Source organism: Hippoglossus hippoglossus, chromosome 16, assembly GCF_009819705.1.
Source record: "Hippoglossus hippoglossus isolate fHipHip1 chromosome 16, fHipHip1.pri, whole genome shotgun sequence".
NCBI lineage: Eukaryota > Metazoa > Chordata > Actinopteri > Pleuronectiformes > Pleuronectidae > Hippoglossus > Hippoglossus hippoglossus.
In genome coordinates, this window is record NC_047166.1 from 24,129,983 (window position 1) to 24,154,324 (window position 24,342).

General features: G+C 44.2%; 1 protein-coding gene and 43 non-coding genes across 73 annotated transcripts in view; all 44 read left to right on the plus strand.

The window, feature by feature from the left end:
* snap91a (synaptosome associated protein 91a) overlaps positions 1-24,342 on the plus strand; it is an 85,845-nt gene that overhangs the window by 26,640 nt on the left and 34,863 nt on the right. The gene's annotated exons all lie outside the window — the stretch shown is intronic.
* On the plus strand, positions 219-289 carry trnag-gcc. The gene has a single exon. It is a non-coding gene; the product is annotated as a tRNA-Gly (tRNA).
* Positions 773-845, plus strand: trnam-cau. Its single transcript has one exon. It is a non-coding gene; the product is annotated as a tRNA-Met (tRNA).
* On the plus strand, positions 1,334-1,404 carry trnag-gcc. The gene has a single exon. It is a non-coding gene; the product is annotated as a tRNA-Gly (tRNA).
* Positions 1,888-1,960, plus strand: trnam-cau. Its single transcript has one exon. It is a non-coding gene; the product is annotated as a tRNA-Met (tRNA).
* Positions 2,449-2,519, plus strand: trnag-gcc. The gene has a single exon. It is a non-coding gene; the product is annotated as a tRNA-Gly (tRNA).
* Positions 3,003-3,075, plus strand: trnam-cau. The gene has a single exon. It is a non-coding gene; the product is annotated as a tRNA-Met (tRNA).
* trnag-gcc lies at positions 3,564-3,634 on the plus strand. Its single transcript has one exon. It is a non-coding gene; the product is annotated as a tRNA-Gly (tRNA).
* On the plus strand, positions 4,117-4,189 carry trnam-cau. The gene has a single exon. It is a non-coding gene; the product is annotated as a tRNA-Met (tRNA).
* On the plus strand, positions 4,678-4,748 carry trnag-gcc. The gene has a single exon. It is a non-coding gene; the product is annotated as a tRNA-Gly (tRNA).
* On the plus strand, positions 5,231-5,303 carry trnam-cau. The gene has a single exon. It is a non-coding gene; the product is annotated as a tRNA-Met (tRNA).
* Positions 5,792-5,862, plus strand: trnag-gcc. Its single transcript has one exon. It is a non-coding gene; the product is annotated as a tRNA-Gly (tRNA).
* trnam-cau lies at positions 6,345-6,417 on the plus strand. The gene has a single exon. It is a non-coding gene; the product is annotated as a tRNA-Met (tRNA).
* Positions 6,923-6,993, plus strand: trnag-gcc. The gene has a single exon. It is a non-coding gene; the product is annotated as a tRNA-Gly (tRNA).
* On the plus strand, positions 7,476-7,548 carry trnam-cau. The gene has a single exon. It is a non-coding gene; the product is annotated as a tRNA-Met (tRNA).
* trnag-gcc lies at positions 8,037-8,107 on the plus strand. The gene has a single exon. It is a non-coding gene; the product is annotated as a tRNA-Gly (tRNA).
* trnam-cau lies at positions 8,590-8,662 on the plus strand. Its single transcript has one exon. It is a non-coding gene; the product is annotated as a tRNA-Met (tRNA).
* trnag-gcc lies at positions 9,151-9,221 on the plus strand. Its single transcript has one exon. It is a non-coding gene; the product is annotated as a tRNA-Gly (tRNA).
* On the plus strand, positions 9,704-9,776 carry trnam-cau. The gene has a single exon. It is a non-coding gene; the product is annotated as a tRNA-Met (tRNA).
* On the plus strand, positions 10,265-10,335 carry trnag-gcc. Its single transcript has one exon. It is a non-coding gene; the product is annotated as a tRNA-Gly (tRNA).
* Positions 10,818-10,890, plus strand: trnam-cau. The gene has a single exon. It is a non-coding gene; the product is annotated as a tRNA-Met (tRNA).
* Positions 11,379-11,449, plus strand: trnag-gcc. Its single transcript has one exon. It is a non-coding gene; the product is annotated as a tRNA-Gly (tRNA).
* trnam-cau lies at positions 11,933-12,005 on the plus strand. The gene has a single exon. It is a non-coding gene; the product is annotated as a tRNA-Met (tRNA).
* Positions 12,495-12,565, plus strand: trnag-gcc. Its single transcript has one exon. It is a non-coding gene; the product is annotated as a tRNA-Gly (tRNA).
* trnam-cau lies at positions 13,048-13,120 on the plus strand. The gene has a single exon. It is a non-coding gene; the product is annotated as a tRNA-Met (tRNA).
* trnag-gcc lies at positions 13,610-13,680 on the plus strand. Its single transcript has one exon. It is a non-coding gene; the product is annotated as a tRNA-Gly (tRNA).
* trnag-gcc lies at positions 14,724-14,794 on the plus strand. Its single transcript has one exon. It is a non-coding gene; the product is annotated as a tRNA-Gly (tRNA).
* On the plus strand, positions 15,277-15,349 carry trnam-cau. The gene has a single exon. It is a non-coding gene; the product is annotated as a tRNA-Met (tRNA).
* On the plus strand, positions 15,838-15,908 carry trnag-gcc. The gene has a single exon. It is a non-coding gene; the product is annotated as a tRNA-Gly (tRNA).
* Positions 16,392-16,464, plus strand: trnam-cau. The gene has a single exon. It is a non-coding gene; the product is annotated as a tRNA-Met (tRNA).
* trnag-gcc lies at positions 16,953-17,023 on the plus strand. The gene has a single exon. It is a non-coding gene; the product is annotated as a tRNA-Gly (tRNA).
* On the plus strand, positions 17,506-17,578 carry trnam-cau. Its single transcript has one exon. It is a non-coding gene; the product is annotated as a tRNA-Met (tRNA).
* On the plus strand, positions 18,067-18,137 carry trnag-gcc. Its single transcript has one exon. It is a non-coding gene; the product is annotated as a tRNA-Gly (tRNA).
* On the plus strand, positions 18,620-18,692 carry trnam-cau. Its single transcript has one exon. It is a non-coding gene; the product is annotated as a tRNA-Met (tRNA).
* On the plus strand, positions 19,181-19,251 carry trnag-gcc. The gene has a single exon. It is a non-coding gene; the product is annotated as a tRNA-Gly (tRNA).
* Positions 19,734-19,806, plus strand: trnam-cau. Its single transcript has one exon. It is a non-coding gene; the product is annotated as a tRNA-Met (tRNA).
* Positions 20,295-20,365, plus strand: trnag-gcc. The gene has a single exon. It is a non-coding gene; the product is annotated as a tRNA-Gly (tRNA).
* On the plus strand, positions 20,848-20,920 carry trnam-cau. The gene has a single exon. It is a non-coding gene; the product is annotated as a tRNA-Met (tRNA).
* Positions 21,409-21,479, plus strand: trnag-gcc. Its single transcript has one exon. It is a non-coding gene; the product is annotated as a tRNA-Gly (tRNA).
* trnam-cau lies at positions 21,962-22,034 on the plus strand. The gene has a single exon. It is a non-coding gene; the product is annotated as a tRNA-Met (tRNA).
* Positions 22,523-22,594, plus strand: trnag-gcc. Its single transcript has one exon. It is a non-coding gene; the product is annotated as a tRNA-Gly (tRNA).
* trnam-cau lies at positions 23,077-23,149 on the plus strand. Its single transcript has one exon. It is a non-coding gene; the product is annotated as a tRNA-Met (tRNA).
* On the plus strand, positions 23,638-23,708 carry trnag-gcc. The gene has a single exon. It is a non-coding gene; the product is annotated as a tRNA-Gly (tRNA).
* trnam-cau lies at positions 24,191-24,263 on the plus strand. Its single transcript has one exon. It is a non-coding gene; the product is annotated as a tRNA-Met (tRNA).

Sequence of the window (24,342 nt, forward strand, 5' to 3'; positions counted from 1 at the left end):
GACAGAAGCCTCTGCACACCCATAGCTGCCACAACCTGGACAAGTGATCAACTTTCTGAGATTCAAGATTTCAGATTCAGGAAGATTTATTCTCATTCCAAAACTTCGAAGGGGTCTTTGAAGTGGTTGCAACATCAGATAAATTGTCCTGGCAGGGCATACGGGTCCCTTAAGAGTGCGTTCTCGAAAAAAGAAGATCGTACAGAAGGTATAGACAAGCATTGGTGGTTCAGTGGTAGAATTCTCGCCTGCCACGCGGGAGGTCCGGGTTCGATTCCCGGCTAATGCATCAGAGTATCTTTAGCCAATTATTTATATCTCAGGAGTGGGTGTAGTCATGGCTATGTCCATACCATCCTGCTAGTCTAATTGGTTCTGTCGTTTGCAGTAGAGTCCACGTGGGCTGGTAGCCCCACCCTGCCCCAGGTGTGAGCCTTTGGGCCGCCAAGTGGATTAAGATTATTGAGTTATAATGCTCACTGTTAACTGGTTCAACATGACTTTACAAACACTGATATGTCATCTCCTTATGACTCTTGTTATGGATTATTCAAAGTTTTGACAGCAACATTGGTTTTGTCCGAATGGCTTGGTACATAACATTTGGACCATTTGGACACAGTACGGGACAGCAATGTTCTAGAATACACACATGTATCCCGAAATTTCAGACCTTGGATGCGTATGATTTATTTGACTGACAAATAGTCCTTCATATTTCTGATACTTTTAAATATCGATTTTTTTCTCACATATTTTCTCTGTTGATTTGGCCTCGTTGGCGCAGTAGGCAGCGCGTCAGTCTCATAATCTGAAGGTCGTGAGTTCAACCCTCACACGGGGCATGTGCCTTTTTACATGAGGTTTTGAGCGACTTTGCAACAAGTCATTTACACTGTGCATTCCATAGAGGCGGCAGTTGGAAAGGACGGGAAACTGTGGAGACACTGAAGAGGAATGAAGGCTCGTGCATTTCTGGTTCCCGCTGTAGAAATGAAAGAGTAGTTTTGCATTTCTGGGGAAAAATCAGAGCAGCTGCAATTTGGACGACTTGCAGGCCAAACCATGTAGTGCTTCTTTGCTATGTGCAGAAAATAGAGATTGACAGGAATGCAGACAGAAGCCTCTGCACACCCATAGCTGCCACAACCTGGACAAGTGATCAACTTTCTGAGATTCAAGATTTCAGATTCAGGAAGATTTATTCTCATTCCAAAACTTCGAAGGGGTCTTTGAAGTGGTTGCAACATCAGATAAATTGTCCTGGCAGGGCATACGGGTCCCTTAAGAGTGCGTTCTCGAAAAAAGAAGATCGTACAGAAGGTATAGACAAGCATTGGTGGTTCAGTGGTAGAATTCTCGCCTGCCACGCGGGAGGCCCGGGTTCGATTCCCGGCTAATGCATCAGAGTATCTTTAGCCAATTATTTATATCTCAGGAGTGGGTGTAGTCATGGCTATGTCCATACCATCCTGCTAGTCTAATTGGTTCTGTCGTTTGCAGTAGAGTCCACGTGGGCTGGTAGCCCCACCCTGCCCCAGGTGTGAGCCTTTGGGCCGCCAAGTGGATTAAGATTATTGAGTTATAATGCTCACTGTTAACTGGTTCAACATGACTTTACAAACACTGATATGTCATCTCCTTATGACTCTTGTTATGGATTATTCAAAGTTTTGACAGCAACATTGGATTTTGTCCGAATGGCTTGGTACATAACATTTGGACCATTTGGACACAGTACGGGACAGCAATGTTCTAGAATACACACATGTATCCCGAAATTTCAGACCTTGGATGCGATTGGTTTTTTGACTGACAAATAGTCCTTCATATTTCTGATACTTTTAAATATCGATTTTTTTCTCACATATTTTCTCTGTTGATTTGGCCTCGTTGGCGCAGTAGGCAGCGCGTCAGTCTCATAATCTGAAGGTCGTGAGTTCAACCCTCACACGGGGCATGTGCCTTTTTACATGAGGTTTTGAGCGACTTTGCAACAAGTCATTTACACTGTGCATTCCATAGAGGCGGCAGTTGGAAAGGACGGGAAACTGTGGAGACACTGAAGAGGAATGAAGGCTCGTGCATTTCTGGTTCCCGCTGTAGAAATGAAAGAGTAGTTTTGCATTTCTGGGGAAAAATCAGAGCAGCTGCAATTTGGACGACTTGCAGGCCAAACCATGTAGTGCTTCTTTGCTATGTGCAGAAAATAGAGATTGACAGGAATGCAGACAGAAGCCTCTGCACACCCATAGCTGCCACAACCTGGACAAGTGATCAACTTTCTGAGATTCAAGATTTCAGATTCAGGAAGATTTATTCTCATTCCAAAACTTCGAAGGGGTCTTTGAAGTGGTTGCAACATCAGATAAATTGTCCTGGCAGGGCATACGGGTCCCTTAAGAGTGCGTTCTCGAAAAAAGAAGATCGTACAGAAGGTATAGACAAGCATTGGTGGTTCAGTGGTAGAATTCTCGCCTGCCACGCGGGAGGCCCGGGTTCGATTCCCGGCTAATGCATCAGAGTATCTTTAGCCAATTATTTATATCTCAGGAGTGGGTGTAGTCATGGCTATGTCCATACCATCCTGCTAGTCTAATTGGTTCTGTCGTTTGCAGTAGAGTCCACGTGGGCTGGTAGCCCCACCCTGCCCCAGGTGTGAGCCTTTGGGCCGCCAAGTGGATTAAGATTATTGAGTTATAATGCTCACTGTTAACTGGTTCAACATGACTTTACAAACACTGATATGTCATCTCCTTATGACTCTTGTTATGGATTATTCAAAGTTTTGACAGCAACATTGGTTTTGTCCGAATGGCTTGGTACATAACATTTGGACCATTTGGACACAGTACGGGACAGCAATGTTCTAGAATACACACATGTATCCCGAAATTTCAGACCTTGGATGCGTATTGGTTATTTGACTGACAAATAGTCCTTCATATTTCTGATACTTTTAAATATCGATTTTTTTCTCACATATTTTCTCTGTTGATTTGGCCTCGTTGGCGCAGTAGGCAGCGCGTCAGTCTCATAATCTGAAGGTCGTGAGTTCAACCCTCACACGGGGCATGTGCCTTTTTACATGAGGTTTTGAGCGACTTTGCAACAAGTCATTTACACTGTGCATTCCATAGAGGCGGCAGTTGGAAAGGACGGGAAACTGTGGAGACACTGAAGAGGAATGAAGGCTCGTGCATTTCTGGTTCCCGCTGTAGAAATGAAAGAGTAGTTTTGCATTTCTGGGGAAAAATCAGAGCAGCTGCAATTTGGACGACTTGCAGGCCAAACCATGTAGTGCTTCTTTGCTATGTGCAGAAAATAGAGATTGACAGGAATGCAGACAGAAGCCTCTGCACACCCATAGCTGCCACAACCTGGACAAGTGATCAACTTTCTGAGATTCAAGATTTCAGATTCAGGAAGATTTATTCTCATTCCAAAACTTCGAAGGGGTCTTTGAAGTGGTTGCAACATCAGATAAATTGTCCTGGCAGGGCATACGGGTCCCTTAAGAGTGCGTTCTCGAAAAAAGAAGATCGTACAGAAGGTATAGACAAGCATTGGTGGTTCAGTGGTAGAATTCTCGCCTGCCACGCGGGAGTCCCGGGTTCGATTCCCGGCTAATACATCAGAGTATCTTTAGCCAATTATTTATATCTCAGGAGTGGGTGTAGTCATGGCTATGTCCATACCATCCTGCTAGTCTAATTGGTTCTGTCGTTTGCAGTAGAGTCCACGTGGGCTGGTAGCCCCACCCTGCCCCAGGTGTGAGCCTTTGGGCCGCCAAGTGGATTAAGATTATTGAGTTATAATGCTCACTGTTAACTGGTTCAACATGACTTTACAAACACTGATATGTCATCTCCTTATGACTCTTGTTATGGATTATTCAAAGTTTTGACAGCAACATTGGTTTTGTCCGAATGGCTTGGTACATAACATTTGGACCATTTGGACACAGTACGGGACAGCAATGTTCTAGAATACACACATGTATCCCGAAATTTCAGACCTTGGATGCGTATGGTTATTTGACTGACAAATAGTCCTTCATATTTCTGATACTTTTAAATATCGATTTTTTTCTCACATATTTTCTCTGTTGCTTTGGCCTCGTTGGCGCAGTAGGCAGCGCGTCAGTCTCATAATCTGAAGGTCGTGAGTTCAACCCTCACACGGGGCATGTGCCTTTTTACATGAGGTTTTGAGCGACTTTGCAACAAGTCATTTACACTGTGCATTCCATAGAGGCGGCAGTTGGAAAGGACGGGAAACTGTGGAGACACTGAAGAGGAATGAAGGCTCGTGCATTTCTGGTTCCCGCTGTAGAAATGAAAGAGTAGTTTTGCATTTCTGGGGAAAAATCAGAGCAGCTGCAATTTGGACGACTTGCAGGCCAAACCATGTAGTGCTTCTTTGCTATGTGCAGAAAATAGAGATTGACAGGAATGCAGACAGAAGCCTCTGCACACCCATAGCTGCCACAACCTGGACAAGTGATCAACTTTCTGAGATTCAAGATTTCAGATTCAGGAAGATTTATTCTCATTCCAAAACTTCGAAGGGGTCTTTGAAGTGGTTGCAACATCAGATAAATTGTCCTGGCAGGGCATACGGGTCCCTTAAGAGTGCGTTCTCGAAAAAAGAAGATCGTACAGAAGGTATAGACAAGCATTGGTGGTTCAGTGGTAGAATTCTCGCCTGCCACGCGGGAGGCCCGGGTTCGATTCCCGGCTAATGCATCAGAGTATCTTTAGCCAATTATTTATATCTCAGGAGTGGGTGTAGTCATGGCTATGTCCATACCATCCTGCTAGTCTAATTGGTTCTGTCGTTTGCAGTAGAGTCCACGTGGGCTGGTAGCCCCACCCTGCCCCAGGTGTGAGCCTTTGGGCCGCCAAGTGGATTAAGATTATTGAGTTATAATGCTCACTGTTAACTGGTTCAACATGACTTTACAAACACTGATATGTCATCTCCTTATGACTCTTGTTATGGATTATTCAAAGTTTTGACAGCAACATTGGTTTTGTCCGAATGGCTTGGTACATAACATTTGGACCATTTGGACACAGTACGGGACAGCAATGTTCTAGAATACACACATGTATCCCGAAATTTCAGACCTTGGATGCGTATAGTTATTTGACTGACAAATAGTCCTTCATATTTCTGATACTTTTAAATATCGATTTTTTTCTCACATATTTTCTCTGTTGATTTGGCCTCGTTGGCGCAGTAGGCAGCGCGTCAGTCTCATAATCTGAAGGTCGTGAGTTCAACCCTCACACGGGGCATGTGCCTTTTTACATGAGGTTTTGAGCGACTTTGCAACAAGTCATTTACACTGTGCATTCCATAGAGGCGGCAGTTGGAAAGGACGGGAAACTGTGGAGACACTGAAGAGGAATGAAGGCTCGTGCATTTCTGGTTCCCACTGTAGAAATGAAAGAGTAGTTTTGCATTTCTGGGGAAAAATCAGAGCAGCTGCAATTTGGACGACTTGCAGGCCAAACCATGTAGTGCTTCTTTGCTATGTGCAGAAAATAGAGATTGACAGGAATGCAGACAGAAGCCTCTGCACACCCATAGCTGCCACAACCTGGACAAGTGATCAACTTTCTGAGATTCAAGATTTCAGATTCAGGAAGATTTATTTTCATTCCAAAACTTCGAAGGGGTCTTTGAAGTGGTTGCAACATCAGATAAATTGTCCTGGCAGGGCATACGGGTCCCTTAAGAGTGCGTTCTCGAAAAAAGAAGATCGTACAGAAGGTATAGACAAGCATTGGTGGTTCAGTGGTAGAATTCTCGCCTGCCACGCGGGAGGCCCGGGTTCGATTCCCGGCTAATGCATCAGAGTATCTTTAGCCAATTATTTATATCTCAGGAGTGGGTGTAGTCATGGCTATGTCCATACCATCCTGCTAGTCTAATTGGTTCTGTCGTTTGCAGTAGAGTCCACGTGGGCTGGTAGCCCCACCCTGCCCCAGGTGTGAGCCTTTGGGCCGCCAAGTGGATTAAGATTATTGAGTTATAATGCTCACTGTTAACTGGTTCAACATGACTTTACAAACACTGATATGTCATCTCTTTATGACTCTTGTTATGGATTATTCAAAGTTTTGACAGCAACATTGGTTTTGTCCGAATGGCTTGGTACATAACATTTGGACCATTTGGACACAGTACGGGACAGCAATGTTCTAGAATACACACATGTATCCCGAAATTTCAGACCTTGGATGCGTATGGTTATTTGACTGACAAATAGTCCTTCATATTTCTGATACTTTTAAATATCGATTTTTTTCTCACATATTTTCTCTGTTGCTTTGGCCTCGTTGGCGCAGTAGGCAGCGCGTCAGTCTCATAATCTGAAGGTCGTGAGTTCAACTCTCACACGGGGCATGTGCCTTTTTACATGAGGTTTTGAGCGACTTTGCAACAAGTCATTTACACTGTGCATTCCATAGAGGCGGCAGTTGGAAAGGACGGGAAACTGTGGAGACACTGAAGAGGAATGAAGGCTCGTGCATTTCTGGTTCCCGCTGTAGAAATGAAAGAGTAGTTTTGCATTTCTGGGGAAAAATCAGAGCAGCTGCAATTTGGACGACTTGCAGGCCAAACCATGTAGTGCTTCTTTGCTATGTGCAGAAAATAGAGATTGACAGGAATGCAGACAGAAGCCTCTGCGACAGAAGCCTCTGCACACCCATCAGCTGCCACAACCTGGACAAGTGATCAACTTTCTGAGATTCAAGATTTCAGATTCAGGAAGATTTATTCTCATTCCAAAACTTCGAAGGGGTCTTTGAAGTGGTTGCAACATCAGATAAATTGTCCTGGCAGGGCATACGGGTCCCTTAAGAGTGCGTTCTCGAAAAAAAGAAGATCGTACAGAAGGTATAGACAAGCATTGGTGGTTCAGTGGTAGAATTCTCGCCTGCCACGCGGGAGGCCCTGGTTCGATTCCCGGCTAATGCATCAGAGTATCTTTAGCCAATTATTTATATCTCAGGAGTGGGTGTAGTCATGGCTATGTCCATACCATCCTGCTAGTCTAATTGGTTCTGTCGTTTGCAGTAGAGTCCACGTGGGCTGGTAGCCCCACCCTGCCCCAGGTGTGAGCCTTTGGGCCGCCAAGTGGATTAAGATTATTGAGTTATAATGCTCACTGTTAACTGGTTCAAAATGACTTTACAAACACTGATATGTCATCTCCTTATGACTCTTGTTATGGATTATTCAAAGTTTTGACAGGAACATTGATTTTGTCCGAATGGCTTGGTACATAACATTTGGACCATTTGGACACAGTACGGGACAGCAATGTTCTAGAATACACACATGTATCCCGAAATTTCAGACCTTGGATGCGTATGGTTATTTGACTGACAAATAGTCCTTCATATTTCTGATACTTTTCAATATCGATTTTTTTCTCACATATTTTCTCTGTTGATTTGGCCTCGTTGGCGCAGTAGGCAGCGCGTCAGTCTCATAATCTGAAGGTCGTGAGTTCAACCCTCACACGGGGCATGTGCCTTTTTACATGAGGTTTTGAGCGACTTTGCAACAAGTCATTTACACTGTGCATTCCATAGAGGCGGCAGTTGGAAAGGACGGGAAACTGTGGAGACACTGAAGAGGAATGAAGGCTCGTGCATTTCTGGTTCCCGCTGTAGAAATGAAAGAGTAGTTTTGCATTTCTGGGGAAAAATCAGAGCAGCTGCAATTTGGACGACTTGCAGGCCAAACCATGTAGTGCTTCTTTGCTATGTGCAGAAAATAGAGATTGACAGGAATGCAGACAGAAGCCTCTGCACACCCATAGCTGCCACAACCTGGACAAGTGATCAACTTTCTGAGATTCAAGATTTCAGATTCAGGAAGATTTATTTTCATTCCAAAACTTCGAAGGGGTCTTTGAAGTGGTTGCAACATCAGATAAATTGTCCTGGCAGGGCATACGGGTCCCTTAAGAGTGCGTTCTCGAAAAAAAAAGATCGTACAGAAGGTATAGACAAGCATTGGTGGTTCAGTGGTAGAATTCTCGCCTGCCACGCGGGAGGCCCGGGTTCGATTCCCGGCTAATGCATCAGAGTATCTTTAGCCAAGTATTTATATCTCAGGAGTGGGTGTAGTCATGGCTATGTCCATACCATCCTGCTAGTCTAATTGGTTCTGTCGTTTGCAGTAGAGTCCACGTGGGCTGGTAGCCCCACCCTGCCCCAGGTGTGAGCCTTTGGGCCGCCAAGTGGATTAAGATTATTGAGTTATAATGCTCACTGTTAACTGGTTCAACATGACTTTACAAACACTGATATGTCATCTCCTTATGACTCTTGTTATGGATTATTCAAAGTTTTGACAGCAACATTGGTTTTGTCCGAATGGCTTGGTACATAACATTTGGACCATTTGGACACAGTACGGGACAGCAATGTTCTAGAATACACACATGTATCCCGAAATTTCAGACCTTGGATGCGTATGGTTATTTGACTGACAAATAGTCCTTCATATTTCTGATACTTTTAAATATCGATTTTTTTCTCACATATTTTCTCTGTTGATTTGGCCTCGTTGGCGCAGTAGGCAGCGCGTCAGTCTCATAATCTGAAGGTCGTGAGTTCAACCCTCACACGGGGCATGTGCCTTTTTACATGAGGTTTTGAGCGACTTTGCAACAAGTCATTTACACTGTGCATTCCATAGAGGCGGCAGTTGGAAAGGACGGGAAACTGTGGAGACACTGAAGAGGAATGAAGGCTCGTGCATTTCTGGTTCCCGCTGTAGAAATGAAAGAGTAGTTTTGCATTTCTGGGGAAAAATCAGAGCAGCTGCAATTTGGACGACTTGCAGGCCAAACCATGTAGTGCTTCTTTGCTATGTGCAGAAAATAGAGATTGACAGGAATGCAGACAGAAGCCTCTGCACACCCATAGCTGCCACAACCTGGACAAGTGATCAACTTTCTGAGATTCAAGATTTCAGATTCAGGAAGATTTATTCTCATTCCAAAACTTCGAAGGGGTCTTTGAAGTGGTTGCAACATCAGATAAATTGTCCTGGCAGGGCATACGGGTCCCTTAAGAGTGCGTTCTCGAAAAAAAAAGATCGTACAGAAGGTATAGACAAGCATTGGTGGTTCAGTGGTAGAATTCTCGCCTGCCACGCGGGAGGCCCGGGTTCGATTCCCGGCTAATGCATCAGAGTATCTTTAGCCAATTATTTATATCTCAGGAGTGGGTGTAGTCATGGCTATGTCCATACCATCCTGCTAGTCTAATTGGTTCTGTCGTTTGCAGTAGAGTCCACGTGGGCTGGTAGCCCCACCCTGCCCCAGGTGTGAGCCTTTGGGCCGCCAAGTGGATTAAGATTATTGAGTTATAATGCTCACTGTTAACTGGTTCAACATGACTTTACAAACACTGATATGTCATCTCCTTATGACTCTTGTTATGGATTATTCAAAGTTTTGACAGCAACATTGGTTTTGTCCGAATGGCTTGGTACATAACATTTGGACCATTTGGACACAGTACGGGACAGCAATGTTCTAGAATACACACATGTATCCCGAAATTTCAGACCTTGGATGCGTATGGTTATTTGACTGACAAATAGTCCTTCATATTTCTGATACTTTTAAATATCGATTTTTTTCTCACATATTTTCTCTGTTGATTTGGCCTCGTTGGCGCAGTAGGCAGCGCGTCAGTCTCATAATCTGAAGGTCGTGAGTTCAACCCTCACACGGGGCATGTGCCTTTTTACATGAGGTTTTGAGCGACTTTGCAACAAGTCATTTACACTGTGCATTCCATAGAGGCGGCAGTTGGAAAGGACGGGAAACTGTGGAGACACTGAAGAGGAATGAAGGCTCGTGCATTTCTGGTTCCCGCTGTAGAAATGAAAGAGTAGTTTTGCATTTCTGGGGAAAAATCAGAGCAGCTGCAATTTGGACGACTTGCAGGCCAAACCATGTAGTGCTTCTTTGCTATGTGCAGAAAATAGAGATTGACAGGAATGCAGACAGAAGCCTCTGCACACCCATAGCTGCCACAACCTGGACAAGTGATCAACTTTCTGAGATTCAAGATTTCAGATTCAGGAAGATTTATTTTCATTCCAAAACTTCGAAGGGGTCTTTGAAGTGGTTGCAACATCAGATAAATTGTCCTGGCAGGGCATACGGGTCCCTTAAGAGTGCGTTCTCGAAAAAAAAAGATCGTACAGAAGGTATAGACAAGCATTGGTGGTTCAGTGGTAGAATTCTCGCCTGCCACGCGGGAGGCCCGGGTTCGATTCCCGGCTAATGCATCAGAGTATCTTTTGCCAAGTATTTATATCTCAGGAGTGGGTGTAGTCATGGCTATGTCCATACCATCCTGCTAGTCTAATTGGTTCTGTCGTTTGCAGTAGAGTCCACGTGGGCTGGTAGCCCCACCCTGCCCCAGGTGTGAGCCTTTGGGCCGCCAAGTGGATTAAGATTATTGAGTTATAATGCTCACTGTTAACTGGTTCAAAATTACTTTACAAACACTGATATGTCATCTCCTTATGACTCTTGTTATGGATTATTCAAAGTTTTGACAGCAACATTGGTTTTGTCCGAATGGCTTGGTACATAACATTTGGACCATTTGGACACAGTACGGGACAGCAATGTTCTAGAATACACACATGTATCCCGAAATTTCAGACCTTGGATGCGTATGGTTATTTGACTGACAAATAGTCCTTCATATTTCTGATACTTTTAAATATCGATTTTTTTCTCACATATTTTCTCTGTTGCTTTGGCCTCGTTGGCGCAGTAGGCAGCGCGTCAGTCTCATAATCTGAAGGTCGTGAGTTCAACCCTCACACGGGGCATGTGCCTTTTTACATGAGGTTTTGAGCGACTTTGCAACAAGTCATTTACACTGTGCATTCCATAGAGGCGGCAGTTGGAAAGGACGGGAAACTGTGGAGACACTGAAGAGGAATGAAGGCTCGTGCATTTCTGGTTCCCGCTGTAGAAATGAAAGAGTAGTTTTGCATTTCTGGGGAAAAATCAGAGCAGCTGCAATTTGGACGACTTGCAGGCCAAACCATGTAGTGCTTCTTTGCTATGTGCAGAAAATAGAGATTGACAGGAATGCAGACAGAAGCCTCTGCACACCCATAGCTGCCACAACCTGGACAAGTGATCAACTTTCTGAGATTCAAGATTTCAGATTCAGGAAGATTTATTCTCATTCCAAAACTTCGAAGGGGTCTTTGAAGTGGTTGCAACATCAGATAAATTGTCCTGGCAGGGCATACGGGTCCCTTAAGAGTGCGTTCTCGAAAAAAAAAGATCGTACAGAAGGTATAGACAAGCATTGGTGGTTCAGTGGTAGAATTCTCGCCTGCCACGCGGGAGGCCCGGGTTCGATTCCCGGCTAATGCATCAGAGTATCTTTAGCCAATTATTTATATCTCAGGAGTGGGTGTAGTCATGGCTATGTCCATACCATCCTGCTAGTCTAATTGGTTCTGTCGTTTGCAGTAGAGTCCACGTGGGCTGGTAGCCCCACCCTGCCCCAGGTGTGAGCCTTTGGGCCGCCAAGTGGATTAAGATTATTGAGTTATAATGCTCACTGTTAACTGGTTCAAAATGACTTTACAAACACTGATATGTCATCTCCTTATGACTCTTGTTATGGATTATTCAAAGTTTTGACAGGCAACATTGATTGTGTCCGAATGGCTTGGTACATAACATTTGGACCATTTGGACACAGTACGGGACAGCAATGTTCTAGAATACACACATGTATCCCGAAATTTCAGACCTTGGATGCGTATAGTTATTTGACTGACAAATAGTCCTTCATATTTCTGATACTTTTAAATATCGATTTTTTTCTCACATATTTTCTCTGTTGATTTAGCCTCGTTGGCGCAGTAGGCAGCGCGTCAGTCTCATAATCTGAAGGTCGTGAGTTCAACCCTCACACGGGGCATGTGCCTTTTTACATGAGGTTTTGAGCGACTTTGCAACAAGTCATTTACACTGTGCATTCCATAGAGGCGGCAGTTGGAAAGGACGGGAAACTGTGGAGACACTGAAGAGGAATGAAGGCTCGTGCATTTCTGGTTCCCGCTGTAGAAATGAAAGAGTAGTTTTGCATTTCTGGGGAAAAATCAGAGCAGCTGCAATTTGGACGACTTGCAGGCCAAACCATGTAGTGCTTCTTTGCTATGTGCAGAAAATAGAGATTGACAGGAATGCAGACAGAAGCCTCTGCACACCCATAGCTGCCACAGCCTTGGACAAGTGATCAACTTTCTGAGATTCAAGATTTCAGATTCAGGAAGATTTATTTTCATTCCAAAACTTCGAAGGGGTCTTTGAAGTGGTTGCAACATCAGATAAATTGTCCTGGCAGGGCATACGGGTCCCTTAAGAGTGCGTTCTCGAAAAAAAAAGATCGTACAGAAGGTATAGACAAGCATTGGTGGTTCAGTGGTAGAATTCTCGCCTGCCACGCGGGAGGCCCGGGTTCGATTCCCGGCTAATGCATCAGAGTATCTTTAGCCAAGTATTTATATCTCAGGAGTGGGTGTAGTCATGGCTATGTCCATACCATCCTGCTAGTCTAATTGGTTCTGTCGTTTGCAGTAGAGTCCACGTGGGCTGGTAGCCCCACCCTGCCCCAGGTGTGAGCCTTTGGGCCGCCAAGTGGATTAAGATTATTGAGTTATAATGCTCACTGTTAACTGGTTCAACATGACTTTACAAACACTGATATGTCATCTCTTTATGACTCTTGTTATGGATTATTCAAAGTTTTGACAGCAACATTGGTTTTGTCCGAATGGCTTGGTACATAACATTTGGACCATTTGGACACAGTACGGGACAGCAATGTTCTAGAATACACACATGTATCCCGAAATTTCAGACCTTGGATGCGTATGGTTATTTGACTGACAAATAGTCCTTCATATTTCTGATACTTTTAAATATCGATTTTTTTCTCACATATTTTCTCTGTTGCTTTGGCCTCGTTGGCGCAGTAGGCAGCGCGTCAGTCTCATAATCTGAAGGTCGTGAGTTCAACTCTCACACGGGGCATGTAGCCTTTTTACATGAGGTTTTGAGCGACTTTGCAACAAGTCATTTACACTGTGCATTCCATAGAGGCGGCAGTTGGAAAGGACGGGAAACTGTGGAGACACTGAAGAGGAATGAAGGCTCGTGCATTTCTGGTTCCCACTGTAGAAATGAAAGAGTAGTTTTGCATTTCTGGGGAAAAATCAGAGCAGCTGCAATTTGGACGACTTGCAGGCCAAACCATGTAGTGCTTCTTTGCTATGTGCAGAAAATAGAGATTGACAGGAATGCAGACAGAAGCCTCTGCACACCCATAGCTGCCACAACCTGGACAAGTGATCAACTTTCTGAGATTCAAGATTTCAGATTCAGGAAGATTTATTTTCATTCCAAAACTTCGAAGGGGTCTTTGAAGTGGTTGCAACATCAGATAAATTGTCCTGGCAGGGCATACGGGTCCCTTAAGAGTGCGTTCTCGAAAAAAAAAGATCGTACAGAAGGTATAGACAAGCATTGGTGGTTCAGTGGTAGAATTCTCGCCTGCCACGCGGGAGGCCCGGGTTCGATTCCCGGCTAATGCATCAGAGTATCTTTAGCCAAGTATTTATATCTCAGGAGTGGGTGTAGTCATGGCTATGTCCATACCATCCTGCTAGTCTAATTGGTTCTGTCGTTTGCAGTAGAGTCCACGTGGGCTGGTAGCCCCACCCTGCCCCAGGTGTGAGCCTTTGGGCCGCCAAGTGGATTAAGATTATTGAGTTATAATGCTCACTGTTAACTGGTTCAAAATTACTTTACAAACGCTGATATGTCATCTCCTTATGACTCTTGTTATGGATTATTCAAAGTTTTGACAGCAACATTGGTTTTGTCCGAATGGCTTGGTACATAACATTTGGACCATTTGGACACAGTACGGGACAGCAATGTTCTAGAATACACACATGTATCCCGAAATTTCAGACCTTGGATGCGTATGGTTATTTGACTGACAAATAGTCCTTCATATTTCTGATACTTTTAAATATCGATTTTTTTCTCACATATTTTCTCTGTTGATTTGGCCTCGTTGGCGCAGTAGGCAGGGCGTCAGTCTCATAATCTGAAGGTCGTGAGTTCAACCCTCACACGGGGCATGTGCCTTTTTACATGAGGTTTTGAGCGACTTTGCAACAAGTCATTTACACTGTGCATTCCATAGAGGCGGCAGTTGGAAAGGACGGGAAACTGTGGAGACACTGAAGAGGAATGAAGGCTCGTGCATTTCTGGTTCCCGCTGTAGAAATGAAAGAGTAGTTTTGCATTTCTGGGGAAAAATCAGAGCAGCTGCAATTTGGACGACTTGCAGGCCAAACCATGTAGTGCTTCTTTGCTATGTGCAGAAAATAGAGATTGACAGGAATGCAGACAGAAGCCTCTGCACACCCATAGCTGCCACAACCTGGACAAGTGATCAACTTTCTGAGATTCAAGATTTCAGATTCAGGAAGATTTATTCTCATTCCAAAACTTCGAAGGGGTCTTTGAAGTGGTTGCAACATCAGATAAATTGTCCTGGCAGGGCATACGGGTCCCTTAAGAGTGCGTTCTCGAAAAAAGAAGATCGTACAGAAGGTATAGACAAGCATTGGTGGTTCAGTGGTAGAATTCTCGCCTGCCACGCGGGAGGCCCGGGTTCGATTCCCGGCTAATGCATCAGAGTATCTTTAGCCAATTATTTATATCTCAGGAGTGGGTGTAGTCATGGCTATGTCCATACCATCCTGCTAGTCTAATTGGTTCTGTCGTTTCCAGTAGAGTCCACGTGGGCTGGTAGCCCCACCCTGCCCCAGGTGTGAGCCTTTGGCCCGCCAAGTGGATTAAGATTATTGAGTTATAATGCTCACTGTTAACTGGTTCAAAATGACTTTACAAACACTGATATGTCATCTCCTTATGACTCTTGTTATGGATTATTCAAAGTTTTGACAGGAACATTGATTTTGTCCGAATGGCTTGGTACATAACATTTGGACCATTTGGACACAGTACGGGACAGCAATGTTCTAGAATACACACATGTATCCCGAAATTTCAGACCTTGGATGCGTATAGTTATTTGACTGACAAATAGTCCTTCATATTTCTGATACTTTTAAATATCGATTTTTTTCTCACATATTTTCTCTGTTGATTTGGCCTCGTTGGCGCAGTAGGCAGCGCGTCAGTCTCATAATCTGAAGGTCGTGAGTTCAACCCTCACACGGGGCATGTGCCTTTTTACATGAGGTTTTGAGCGACTTTGCAACAAGTCATTTACACTGTGCATTCCATAGAGGCGGCAGTTGGAAAGGACGGGAAACTGTGGAGACACTGAAGAGGAATGAAGGCTCGTGCATTTCTGGTTCCCGCTGTAGAAATGAAAGAGTAGTTTTGCATTTCTGGGGAAAAATCAGAGCAGCTGCAATTTGGACGACTTGCAGGCCAAACCATGTAGTGCTTCTTTGCTATGTGCAGAAAATAGAGATTGACAGGAATGCAGACAGAAGCCTCTGCACACCCATAGCTGCCACAACCTGGACAAGTGATCAACTTTCTGAGATTCAAGATTTCAGATTCAGGAAGATTTATTTTCATTCCAAAACTTCGAAGGGGTCTTTGAAGTGGTTGCAACATCAGATAAATTGTCCTGGCAGGGCATACGGGTCCCTTAAGAGTGCGTTCTCGAAAAAAAAAGATCGTACAGAAGGTATAGACAAGCATTGGTGGTTCAGTGGTAGAATTCTCGCCTGCCACGCGGGAGGCCCGGGTTCGATTCCCGGCTAATGCATCAGAGTATCTTTAGCCAATTATTTATATCTCAGGAGTGGGTGTAGTCATGGCTATGTCCATACCATCCTGCTAGTCTAATTGGTTCTGTCGTTTCCAGTAGAGTCCACGTGGGCTGGTAGCCCCACCCTGCCCCAGGTGTGAGCCTTTGGCCCGCCAAGTGGATTAAGATTATTGAGTTATAATGCTCACTGTTAACTGGTTCAAAATGACTTTACAAACACTGATATGTCATCTCCTTATGACTCTTGTTATGGATTATTCAAAGTTTTGACAGGAACATTGATTTTGTCCGAATGGCTTGGTACATAACATTTGGACCATTTGGACACAGTACGGGACAGCAATGTTCTAGAATACACACATGTATCCCGAAATTTCAGACCTTGGATGCGTATGGTTATTTGACTGACAAATAGTCCTTCATATTTCTGATACTTTTAAATATCGATTTTTTTCTCACATATTTTCTCTGTTGATTTAGGCCTCGTTGGCGCAGTAGGCAGCGCGTCAGTCTCATAATCTGAAGGTCGTGAGTTCAACCCTCACACGGGGCATGTGCCTTTTTACATGAGGTTTTGAGCGACTTTGCAACAAGTCATTTACACTGTGCATTCCATAGAGGCGGCAGTTGGAAAGGACGGGAAACTGTGGAGACACTGAAGAGGAATGAAGGCTCGTGCATTTCTGGTTCCCGCTGTAGAAATGAAAGAGTAGTTTTGCATTTCTGGGGAAAAATCAGAGCAGCTGCAATTTGGACGACTTGCAGGCCAAACCATGTAGTGCTTCTTTGCTATGTGCAGAAAATAGAGATTGACAGGAATGCAGACAGAAGCCTCTGCACACCCATAGCTGCCACAACCTGGACAAGTGATCAACTTTCTGAGATTCAAGATTTCAGATTCAGGAAGATTTATTTTCATTCCAAAACTTCGAAGGGGTCTTTGAAGTGGTTGCAACATCAGATAAATTGTCCTGGCAGGGCATACGGGTCCCTTAAGAGTGCGTTCTCGAAAAAAAAAGATCGTACAGAAGGTATAGACAAGCATTGGTGGTTCAGTGGTAGAATTCTCGCCTGCCACGCGGGAGGTCCGGGTTCGATTCCCGGCTAATGCATCAGAGTATCTTTAGCCAATTATTTATATCTCAGGAGTGGGTGTAGTCATGGCTATGTCCATACCATCCTGCTAGTCTAATTGGTTCTGTCGTTTGCAGTAGAGTCCACGTGGGCTGGTAGCCCCACCCTGCCCCAGGTGTGAGCCTTTGGGCCACCAAGTGGATTAAGATTATTGAGTTATAATGCTCACTGTTAACTGGTTCAACATGACTTTACAAACACTGATATGTCATCTCCTTATGACTCTTGTTATGGATTATTCAAAGTTTTGACAGCAACATTGGTTTTGTCCGAATGGCTTGGTACATAACATTTGGACCATTTGGACACAGTACGGGACAGCAATGTTCTAGAATACACACATGTATCCCGAAATTTCAGACCTTGGATGCGTATGGTTATTTGACTGACAAATAGTCCTTCATATTTCTGATACTTTTAAATATCGATTTTTTTCTCACATATTTTCTCTGTTGATTTGGCCTCGTTGGCGCAGTAGGCAGCGCGTCAGTCTCATAATCTGAAGGTCGTGAGTTCAACCCTCACACGGGGCATGTACCTTTTTACATGAGGTTTTGAGCGACTTTGCAACAAGTCATTTACACTGTGCATTCCATAGAGGCGGCAGTTGGAAAGGACGGGAAACTGTGGAGACACTGAAGAGGAATGAAGGCTCGTGCATTTCTGGTTCCCGCTGTAGAAATGAAAGAGTAGTTTTGCATTTCTGGGGAAAAATCAGAGCAGCTGCAATTTGGACGACTTGCAGGCCAAACCATGTAGTGCTTCTTTGCTATGTGCAGAAAATAGAGATTGACAGGAATGCAGACAGAAGCCTCTGCACACCCATAGCTGCCACAACCTGGACAAGTGATCAACTTTCTGAGATTCAAGATTTCAGATTCAGGAAGATTTATTTTCATTCCAAAACTTCGAAGGGGTCTTTGAAGTGGTTGCAACATCAGATAAATTGTCCTGGCAGGGCATACGGGTCCCTTAAGAGTGCGTTCTCGAAAAAAAAAGATCGTACAGAAGGTATAGACAAGCATTGGTGGTTCATTGGTAGAATTCTCGCCTGCCACGCGGGAGGCCCGGGTTCGATTCCCGGCTAATGCATCAGAGTATCTTTAGCCAATTATTTATATCTCAGGAGTGGGTGTAGTCATGGCTATGTCCATACCATCCTGCTAGTCTAATTGGTTCTGTCGTTTGCAGTAGAGTCCACGTGGGCTGGTAGCCCCACCCTGCCCCAGGTGTGAGCCTTTGTGCCGCCAAGTGGATTAAGATTATTGAGTTATAATGCTCACTGTTAACTGGTTCAAAATTACTTTACAAACGCTGATATGTCATCTCCTTATGACTCTTGTTATGGATTATTCAAAGTTTTGACAGCAACATTGGTTTTGTCCGAATGGCTTGGTACATAACATTTGGACCATTTGGACACAGTACGGGACAGCAATGTTCTAGAATACACACATGTATCCCGAAATTTCAGACCTTGGATGCGTATGGTTATTTGACTGACAAATAGTCCTTCATATTTCTGATACTTTTAAATATCGATTTTTTTCTCACATATTTTCTCTGTTGCTTTGGCCTCGTTGGCGCAGTAGGCAGCGCGTCAGTCTCATAATCTGAAGGTCGTGAGTTCAACCCTCACACGGGGCATGTGCCTTTTTACATGAGGTTTTGAGCGACTTTGCAACAAGTCATTTACACTGTGCATTCCATAGAGGCGGCAGTTGGAAAGGACGGGAAACTGTGGAGACACTGAAGAGGAATGAAGGCTCGTGCATTTCTGGTTCCCGCTGTAGAAATGAAAGAGTAGTTTTGCATTTCTGGGGAAAAATCAGAGCAGCTGCAATTTGGACGACTTGCAGGCCAAACCATGTAGTGCTTCTTTGCTATGTGCAGAAAATAGAGATTGACAGGAATGCAGACAGAAGCCTCTGCACACCCATAGCTGCCACAACCTGGACAAGTGATCAACTTTCTGAGATTCAAGATTTCAGATTCAGGAAGATTTATTCTCATTCCAAAACTTCGAAGGGGTCTTTGAAGTGGTTGCAACATCAGATAAATTGTCCTGGCAGGGCATACGGGTCCCTTAAGAGTGCGTTCTCGAAAAAAAAAGATCGTACAGAAGGTATAGACAAGCATTGGTGGTTCAGTGGTAGAATTCTCGCCTGCCACGTGGGAGGCCTGGGTTCGATTCCCGGCTAATGCATCAGAGTATCTTTAGCCAATTATTTATATCTCAGGAGTGGGTGTAGTCATGGCTATGTCCATACCATCCTGCTAGTCTAATTGGTTCTGTCGTTTCCAGTAGAGTCCACGTGGGCTGGTAGCCCCACCCTGCCCCAGGTGTGAGCCTTTGGCCCGCCAAGTGGATAAAGATTATTGAGTTATAATGCTCACTGTTAACTGGTTCAAAATGACTTTACAAACACTGATATGTCATCTCCTTATGACTCTTGTTATGGATTATTCAAAGTTTTGACAGGAACATTGATTGTGTCCGAATGGCTTGGTACATAACATTTGGACCATTTGGACACAGTACGGGACAGCAATGTTCTAGAATACACACATGTATCCCGAAATTTCAGACCTTGGATGCGTATGGTTATTTGACTGACAAATAGTCCTTCATATTTCTGATACTTTTAAATATCGATTTTTTTCTCACATATTTTCTCTGTTGATTTAGCCTCGTTGGCGCAGTAGGCAGCGCGTCAGTCTCATAATCTGAAGGTCGTGAGTTCAACCCTCACACGGGGCATGTGCCTTTTTACATGAGGTTTTGAGCGACTTTGCAACAAGTCATTTACACTGTGCATTCCATAGAGGCGGCAGTTGGAAAGGACGGGAAACTGTGGAGACACTGAAGAGGAATGAAGGCTCGTGCATTTCTGGTTCCCGCTGTAGAAATGAAAGAGTAGTTTTGCATTTCTGGGGAAAAATCAGAGCAGCTGCAATTTGGACGACTTGCAGGCCAAACCATGTAGTGCTTCTTTGCTATGTGCAGAAAATAGAGATTGACAGGAATGCAGACAGAAGCCTCTGCACACCCATAGCTGCCACAACTTGGACAAGTGATCAACTTTCTGAGATTCAAGATTTCAGATTCAGGAAGATTTATTTTCATTCCAAAACTTCGAAGGGGTCTTTGAAGTGGTTGCAACATCAGATAAATTGTCCTGGCAGGGCATACGGGTCCCTTAAGAGTGCGTTCTCGAAAAAAAAAGATTGTACAGAAGGTGTAGACAAGCATTGGTGGTTCAGTGGTAGAATTCTCGCCTGCCACGCGGGAGGCCCGGGTTCGATTCCCGGCTAATGCATCAGAGTATCTTTAGCCAATTATTTATATCTCAGGAGTGGGTGTAGTCATGGCTATGTCCATACCATCCTGCTAGTCTAATTGGTTCTGTCGTTTGCAGTAGAGTCCACGTGGGCTGGTAGCCCCACCCTGCCCCAGGTGTGAGCCTTTGGCCCGCCAAGTGGATTAAGATTATTGAGTTATAATGCTCACTGTTAACTGGTTCAAAATGACTTTACAAACACTGATATGTCATCTCCTTATGACTCTTGTTATGGATTATTCAAAGTTTTGACAGGAACATTGATTTTGTCCGAATGGCTTGGTACATAACATTTGGACCATTTGGACACAGTACGGGACAGCAATGTTCTAGAATACACACATGTATCCCGAAATTTCAGACCTTGGATGCGTATGGTTATTTGACTGACAAATAGTCCTTCATATTTCTGATACTTTTAAATATCGATTTTTTTCTCACATATTTTCTCTGTTGATTTAGCCTCGTTGGCGCAGTAGGCAGCGCGTCAGTCTCATAATCTGAAGGTCGTGAGTTCAACCCTCACACGGGGCATGTGCCTTTTTACATGAGGTTTTGAGCGACTTTGCAACAAGTCATTTACACTGTGCATTCCATAGAGGCGGCAGTTGGAAAGGACGGGAAACTGTGGAGACACTGAAGAGGAATGAAGGCTCGTGCATTTCTGGTTCCCGCTGTAGAAATGAAAGAGTAGTTTTGCATTTCTGGGGAAAAATCAGAGCAGCTGCAATTTGGACGACTTGCAGGCCAAACCATGTAGTGCTTCTTTGCTATGTGCAGAAAATAGAGATTGACAGGAATGCAGACAGAAGCCTCTGCACACCCATAGCTGCCACAACCTGGACAAGTGATCAACTTTCTGAGATTCAAGATTTCAGATTCAGGAAGATTTATTTTCATTCTAAAACTTCGAAGGGGTCTTTGAAGTGGTTGCAACATCAGATAAATTGTCCTGGCAGGGCATACGGGTCCCTTAAGAGTGCGTTCTCGAAAAAAAAAGATCGTACAGAAGGTATAGACAAGCATTGGTGGTTCAGTGGTAGAATTCTCGCCTGCCACGCGGGAGGCCCGGGTTCGATTCCCGGCTAATGCATCAGAGTATCTTTAGCCAATTATTTATATCTCAGGAGTGGGTGTAGTCATGGCTATGTCCATACCATCCTGCTAGTCTAATTGGTTCTGTCGTTTGCAGTAGAGTCCACGTGGGCTGGTAGCCCCACCCTGCCCCAGGTGTGAGCCTTTGGGCCACCAAGTGGATTAAGATTATTGAGTTATAATGCTCACTGTTAACTGGTTCAACATGACTTTACAAACACTGATATGTCATCTCCTTATGACTCTTGTTATGGATTATTCAAAGTTTTGACAGCAACATTGGTTTTGTCCGAATGGCTTGGTACATAACATTTGGACCATTTGGACACAGTACGGGACAGCAATGTTCTAGAATACACACATGTATCCCGAAATTTCAGACCTTGGATGCGTATGGTTATTTGACTGACAAATAGTCCTTCATATTTCTGATACTTTTAAATATCGATTTTTTTCTCACATATTTTCTCTGTTTCTTTGGCCTCGTTGGCGCAGTAGGCAGCGCGTCAGTCTCATAATCTGAAGGTCGTGAGTTCAACCCTCACACGGGGCATGTGCCTTTTTACATGAGGTTTTGAGCGACTTTGCAACAAGTCATTTACACTGTGCATTCCATAGAGGCGGCAGTTGGAAAGGACGGGAAACTGTGGAGACACTGAAGAGGAATGAAGGCTCGTGCATTTCTGGTTCCCGCTGTAGAAATGAAAGAGTAGTTTTGCATTTCTGGGGAAAAATCAGAGCAGCTGCAATTTGGACGACTTGCAGGCCAAACCATGTAGTGCTTCTTTGCTATGTGCAGAAAATAGAGATTGACAGGAATGCAGACAGAAGTCTCTGCACACCCATAGCTGCCACAACCTGGACAAGTGATCAACTTTCTGAGATTCAAGATTTCAGATTCAGGAAGATTTATTCTCATTCCAAAACTTCGAAGGGGTCTTTGAAGTGGTTGCAACATCAGATAAATTGTCCTGGCAGGGCATACGGGTCCCTTAAGAGTGCGTTCTCGAAAAAAAAAGATCGTACAGAAGGTATAGACAAGCATTGGTGGTTCAGTGGTAGAATTCTCGCCTGCCACGCGGGAGGCCCTGGGTTCGATTCCCGGCTAATGCATCAGAGTATCTTTAGCCAATTATTTATATCTCAGGAGTGGGTGTAGTCATGGCTATGTCCATACCATCCTGCTAGTCTAATTGGTTCTGTCGTTTCCAGTAGAGTCCACGTGGGCTGGTAGCCCCACCCTGCCCCAGATGTGAGCCTTTGGCCCGCCAAGTGGATTAAGATTATTGAGTTATAATGCTCACTGTTAACTGGTTCAAAATGACTTTACAAACACTGATATGTCATCTCCTTATGACTCTTGTTATGGATTATTCAAAGTTTTGACAGGAACATTGATTGTGTCCGAATGGCTTGGTACATAACATTTGGACCATTTGGACACAGTACGGGACAGCAATGTTCTAGAATACACACATGTATCCCGAAATTTCAGACCTTGGATGCGTATGGTTATTTGACTGACAAATAGTACTTCATATTTCTGATACTTTTAAATATCGATTTTTTTCTCACATATTTTCTCTGTGGATTTGGCCTCGTTGGCGCAGTAGGCAGCGCGTCAGTCTCATAATCTGAAGGTCGTGAGTTCAACCCTCACACGGGGCATGTGCCTTTTTACATGAGGTTTTGAGCGACTTTGCAACAAGTCATTTACACTGTGCATTCCATAGAGGCGGCAGTTGGAAAGGACGGGAAACTGTGGAGACACTGAAGAGGAATGAAGGCTCGTGCATTTCTGGTTCCCGCTGTAGAAATGAAAGAGTAGTTTTGCATTTCTGGGGAAAAATCAGAGCAGCTGCAATTTGGACGACTTGCAGGCCAAACCATGTAGTGCTTCTTTGCTATGTGCAGAAAATAGAGATTGACAGGAATGCAGACAGAAGCCTCTGCACACCCATAGCTGCCACAACCTGGACAAGTGATCAACTTTCTGAGATTCAAGATTTCAGATTCAGGAAGATTTATTTTCATTCCAAAACTTCGAAGGGGTCTTTGAAGTGGTTGCAACATCAGATAAATTGTCCTGGCAGGGCATACGGGTCCCTTAAGAGTGCGTTCTCGAAAAAAAAAAATCGTAAAGAAGGTATAGACAAGCATTGGTGGTTCAGTGGTAGAATTCTTGCCTGCCACGCGGGAGGCCCGGGTTCGATTCCCGGCTAATGCATCAGAGTATCTTTAGCCAATTATTTATATCTCAGGAGTGGGTGTAGTCATGGCTATGTCCATACCATCCTGCTAGTCTAATTGGTTCTGTCGTTTGCAGTAGAGTCCACGTGGGCTGGTAGCCCCACCCTGCCCCAGGTGTGAGCCTTTGGGCCGCCAAGTGGATTAAGATTATTGAGTTATAATGCTCACTGTTAACTGGTTCAACATGACTTTACAAACACTGATATGTCATCTCCTTATGACTCTTGTTATGGATTATTCAAAGTTTTGACAGCAACATTGGTTTTGTCCGAATGGCTTGGTACATAACATTTGGACCATTTGGACACAGTACGGGACAGCAATGTTCTAGAATACACACATGTATCCCGAAATTTCAGACCTTGGATGCGTATGGTTATTTGACTGACAAATAGTCCTTCATATTTCTGATACTTTTAAATATCGATTTTTTTCTCACATAATTTCTCTGTGGATTTGGCCTCGTTGGCGCAGTAGGCAGCGCGTCAGTCTCATAATCTGAAGGTCGTGAGTTCAACCCTCACACGGGGCATGTACCTTTTTACATGAGGTTTTGAGCGACTTTGCAACAAGTCATTTACACTGTGCATTCCATAGAGGCGGCAGTTGGA